This window comes from Arvicola amphibius, chromosome 13, assembly GCF_903992535.2.
Source record: "Arvicola amphibius chromosome 13, mArvAmp1.2, whole genome shotgun sequence".
Taxonomy (NCBI): domain Eukaryota; kingdom Metazoa; phylum Chordata; class Mammalia; order Rodentia; family Cricetidae; genus Arvicola; species Arvicola amphibius.
Window position 1 is genome coordinate 69,487,912 of NC_052059.1, and position 5,982 is coordinate 69,493,893.

Genomic DNA, 5,982 nt, shown 5'->3' on the forward strand with positions numbered 1-5,982 from the left:
GCTTTTGTTATTAAAGGGTAATGAAGAGTTTTCCAAAGGGTGGGACTTTATTCGGCTTTTAGAAGTGATTTGTCTTCTTCATTGTTGCATACAACCCTGGAGCAATCAAACGCAGTTCAAATGATGGTGTTCCTTGGTTGCTGAGTCCCACAGTTAGTCTTGCAAGACTGAGCCTGTGTTAGTCCTGTATATGTGCATGCATGAGTGTGTGCAAGCATCTCTGTGTGTTCTTGCTTCACCACTAGTCCTGTGTGTGTGTGCATTCCTAGCCATGTGGCACAGATGACAGGGAGCTGACTGCATTGTCTTTATTCATAGCTTTTCTCTCATGAGAAAGATTTGGAGGTGTGATGATCTAATGGGAGTTCACCAAGGCCAGCTGGACTGGGTCTGATGGAGCGTGTGATCATATAGGACACTCTGAACGTGGCTTACATGGAGGGCTGACTGAGAAGCCAAGGACAATGGCACTGGGTTTTGATTCTACTGCATGTACTGGTTTTGTGGGAACATAGTCTGTTTGGATGATCACCTTCCTACACCTGGATGGAGAAGGGAGAACCTTGGACTTCCCATAGGGCAGGGAACCCTGACTGCTCTTTGGACTGGAGAGGAAAGGGAAGGGGGACTGGGGGGAGGGGGAGGAAAATGGGAGGAGGTGAAAATTTGTAATAATCAGAATACTTAAAGCTCCAAAAAAGATGGTATCTCAAAGTTATTTTGATTTGCATTTCTCTGATCGCTAAGGAGGTCGAGCATGACCTTAAATGTCTTTTGGCCATTTGAACTTTGTCTGATGAGAATTCTCTTTTCAGTTCAATACCTCATTTTTAATTGGATTAATTAGTATTTTCATGTCCAGTTTCTTGAGTTCTTCATACATCTTGGAGATCAGACCTTTGTCTGATGCAGGGTTGGTGAAAAACTTCTCCCATTCAGTAGGATGCCTTTTTGTCTTAATGACAATGTCCTTTGCTTTACAGAAGCTTCTCAGTTTTAGGAGATTCAATTTCCATTGGTCAACATCTCTGTTTTTATGCCAATACCAAGCTGTTTTCATTACTGTAGCTCTGTAATAGAGTTTGAAGTTAGGGATGGTAATGCCTCCAGAAGTTCCTTTATTGTATAAGATTGTTTTGGCTATCCTGGGTTTTTTTGTTTTTCCATATAAATTTGATTATTGTTCTCTCAAGGTACGTGAAGAATTTTATTGGGATTTTGATAGGGATTGCATTGAATTTATAGATTGCCTTTGGTAGAACTGCCATTTTTACTATGTTGATCCTACCCATCCAAGAGCATGGGAGGTCCTTCCATTTTCTAGTGTCCTCTTCAATTTCATTCTTCAAAGCCTTAAAGTTCTTGTCAAATAGATCTTTCACTTCCTTGTTTAGAGTTACCCCAAGATACTTTATGTTATTTGTGGCTATCGTGAAAGGTGAAGTTTCTCTGATTTCCCTCTCTGCTTCTTTATCCTTTGTGTATGGAAGGGCTACTGATTTTTTTGAGTTTATCTTGTATCCTGCCACATCACTGAAGGTATTTACCAGCTGTAGGAGTTCTTTGGAAAAGTTTTTGCGGTCACTGATGTACACAATCCTGTCATCTGCAAATAACGAAAGTTTGACTTCTTCCTTTCTGATTTGAATCTCCTTGATCTCCTTATGTTGTCTTATTGCTATTGCTAGAACTTCAAGAACTATCTTGAGGAGATATGGTGAGAGTGGACAGCATTGTCTTGTTCATGATTTTAGTGGAATGGCTTTGAGTTTCTCTCCATTTAATTTGATATTAGCTGCTGATTTGCTGTATATTGCTTATATTATATTTAGATATGATCCTTATATCCCTAACCAACCTCTCCAAAACCTTTATCATAAAAAGGTGTTGAATTTTGTCAAATGCTTTTTCCACATCTAATGAAATGATCATATGTTTTTTTCTTTATTTATATGATGGATTACATTGATAGATTTTCATATGTTGAACCAGTCCTGCATCTCTGGGATGAAACCTACTTGACTGTAATGGATTACTTTTTGATGTGTTCTTGAGTTCAGTTTGCCAGTATTTTATTGAGAAATTTTGCATCACTGTTCATGAGAGAGATTGGTCTGTAATTCTCTTTCTTGGTTGGATCTTTGTGTGGTTTTAGTATCAGGGTAACTGTAGCTTCATAAAAAGAGTTTGGCAATGACTCTTCTGTTTCAATTATGTGAAACACCTTAAGGAGAATAGGTATCAGCTCTTCTTGGAATTTCTGGTAAAATTCTGCATTAAAATCATCTGGTCCTGGGCTCTTTTTAGTTGGGAGGTTTTTTATGACAGCTTCTATTTCTGCATGACTTATAGGTCTATTTAAATTGTTCACCTGGTCTTGATTTAATTTTGGTATATGGTATTTATCTATAGACAAGTCCATTTCTTTTAAATTTTCCAACTTGTGGCATATAGGCCTTTTAAGTAAGACCTAATGATTCTCTGGATTTCCTCAGTGTCAGTTGTTATGCCCCCTTTTAATTTCTGATCTTGTTAATTTGCATGTTCTCTCTCTGCCTTTTGATTAGTTTGGAGACAGGCTTGTCAATCTTGTTGATTTTGTCCAAGAACCAGCTCTTTGTTTCATTGATTTTTTGGATTGTTTTCTGTGTTTCTATTTTGTTGATTTTAGCCCTCAGTTTGATTATTTCCAGTCTTCTACTCCTCCTGGGTGAGTCAGCTTCTCTAATTTTTTTTTAGATCTTTCAGCTGTGCTGTTAATTCTCTAATGTGAACTTTCTCCATTTTTTTTAGTGTGGTCACTTAGTGCTATGAACTTTCCTTTTAGCACTGTTTTCATAGTGTTCCATAGGTTTGGGTTTGCTGTGTCTTTATTTTCATTGAATTCAAGGAAGACTCTAATTTCTTCATTTCTTCCCTGACCCAGGGGTGGTTCAGTAGTTGACTGTTCAGCTTCCATGAGTTTGTAGGCTTTCTGGGGGTAGAAGTGTTTTTAAATTCTAACTTCATTCCATGGTGATCTCATAAGACACAGGTGGTTACTAAAATTTTTTTGTATCTGTGGAAGTTTGCTTTGTTACCAAGTATGTGGTCAATTTTTAAGAGGGTTCCATGAGCCGCAGAGAAGAAGGTATATTCTTTCATATTTATGTGGAATGTTCTATAGATGTCTGTGAAGTCCATTTGATTCATTACCTTAATTAGTTCTCTTATTTCTCTGTTAGGTTTCTGTCTGGTTGACCTGTCCATTGGTAAAAGACGAGTGTTGATGTCTCCTACTATTAGTGTTTAGGGTTTGATGTGTGCTTTGTGTTCTAGTAATGTTTCTTTTACATAGTGGGTGCTTTTATATTAGGGGCATAGATATTCAGGATTGAGACTTCATCGTGATGAATTGTTCCTGTTATGAATATAAATTGTCCATATCCATCTCTTCTGATTTATTTTAGTTTGAAGTCAATTTTGTTAAAAATTAGTATAGACTCACCCATTTATTTCTTAGGTCTGTTTGATTGAGAAACCTTTTCCCAACCCTTTACTCTGAGTAGATGTCTGTCTTTGTGGTTGAGGTGTGTTTTCTGTAAGCAGCAGAATGTTGGATCCTCCTTTTCCTTCCATTCTCTTAACCTTTGCCTTTTTATAGGTGAATTGAGAACATTGATATTAAGTGATATTAATGACCAGTGGTTGTTAACTCCGTTTTTTTTTTGGTTGTAGAGTTTGTGTGTTTCCCTTCTTTGGATTGTGTATGTGGAGGGTTGTTAGATGTCTAAGTTGTTGGGTTTCTTGGGTTGTGATTTTCCTTCTATTACTTTCTGTAAGGCTGGGTTTGTGGCTATGTATTATTTAAATTTGTTTTTATTCTGGAATACTTTGTTTTCTCCATTGAAGAATGCCTGGCTGGGTATAATAGTCTGGACTTGCATCCATGGTCTCTTAGTTTCTACAGCACATCTATCCAAGACCTTCTGGCTTTCGTTGTTTCCATAGAGAAGTCAGGTGCAATTCTGATAGGTTTACCTGTATATGTTACTTGACCTTTTTCCTTTGCTGCTCTTAATAGTCTTTCTTTATTCTGTATGTTTTGTATTTTGATTATTATATGGCAAGGGGACTTTTTTATCCAGTCTATTCTGTGTTCTGTATGCTTCTTGTACCTTCATAGGAATATCCTTCTTTAGGTTGGGAAAGTTTTCTTCTATAATTTGGTTGAATATATTTTCTTCTCCCTTGAGTTGTAATTCTTCTCCTTCTACCCCTATTATTCTTAGGTTTGGTCTTTTCATGGTGTCCCAGATTTCCTGGATATCTTGTGTTAAGAATTTGTTGGATTTGCTGTTTTCTTTTATCAATGAGTTTATTTCCTCTATAGTATCTTTAGCATCTGAGATTCTTTCTTCTATCTCTTGTATTCTGTTGTCTATACTTGTCTCTGTAGTCCCTGTTTATTTACCCAGATTTTCCATATCCAGCCCTTGGTTTGTGTTTTCTTCCTTGCCTCCATTTCAGTTTTCAAGTATTGCACTGTTTCCATTACCATTTGATTGCTTTTTCTTGGTTTCCTAGTGTATCTTTGAGGGATTTATTCATTTCTTCATCCTTTTTGTTATTTTCTCATCCATTTCTTTAAGGGAGTTTTTCACATCCTGTTTAAGGGACTCTATCACTTTGATAGTGTTATATTTATTTATTTTTTTGATAGTGTTATATTTAAAGTCCATTTCTTCTACTTCTTCTGGATTAGGGTGTTCAAGTCTTCCTGTTGTATGTTTGCTGGATTCTGGGTGCTCACGTACCCCTCCAGAATGACAGATCTTCTGGTACAGGATCAGGGCCACTTGCTGGCCAGGGATCTTGCAGACAAAAGGGCCAGTTTGCTGGGTGCAGGCTCAGTGGGACAAAGAAACTCCTGTGGCAGTTGTACTCATTACTTTGTCCCCAGATCCTCAGCCCTGAAGCAGGCTGAGTTGGGGGATCCTATGACCCTGCACATGGAAAGGAGTGCGGGGGGGGAGGGGAGCTGGGATGGGAGAAAAAGAGAAAGGCAGTATCCAAGCAGAAGCCTCCGCTGAATGACCAGAACGTTTCTTATTTACAGATATTTACAGGAAAATCATCTTCATAGGAAAAAAACAAAAAAAAAATTAGGGTATCTAAAACAATCCTGAACAACAAAAGTACTGCTGGATGTTTCACCATTCCTGATTTCAAGTTATACTACAAAGATGTAGTAATAATACCAGGAGGGCATTGGTATAAAAACAGAACTGATGATCAATAGGATCAAATTGAAGAACCATACTTAAAACTACATGCCTATATATACTTGATTTTTGATAAAGAGGCATAAATATACATTAGAAATAAGATAGTATCTTCAAAATTGGTTCTGGCCAAACTGGATGGCTACATGTAAAAAAAAAATCCAAATAGACCCATACTTATGGCCTGGCCCAAAACTCAATTCCAAGTGGATCAGAGACCTAAATGTAAAACCCTAAACCCAACTGTAGAAAAAGTATGGGATAGCCCCGAACTCATTGGTTATGGGAAATGCATTTCTGAACAGAGCACCATTACCAGAGGCACTAAAATCAACAATTAATAATTGGGACATCATGCAGCTGAAAGTCTTTTTTAAGGCAAAGGATGCCCTCACTAGGGTGAAGTGGTCACTTAGAGAATGGGATAAATTTTTTTTTACCAACTACACATCAGATAGAAGACTAATATCCAAAATATATGAAAAACTAAAGAAACTAGATATCAATATAACAAACAATCCAATTTAAAAATAGGATACAGTTTGAAACAGAGAATTCTCAATAGAGAAAATCCAAGTGGCAGCAAAACAAAGAAATGTTCAACATCTTTTGCCACCAGGAAATGCAAATTCAAACTTTGAGATTCCATCTTACACATTTCAGAATTGATAAAACCACTAATATAAGAGGACATTTTCTGATGGCAAGGATGTAGAAT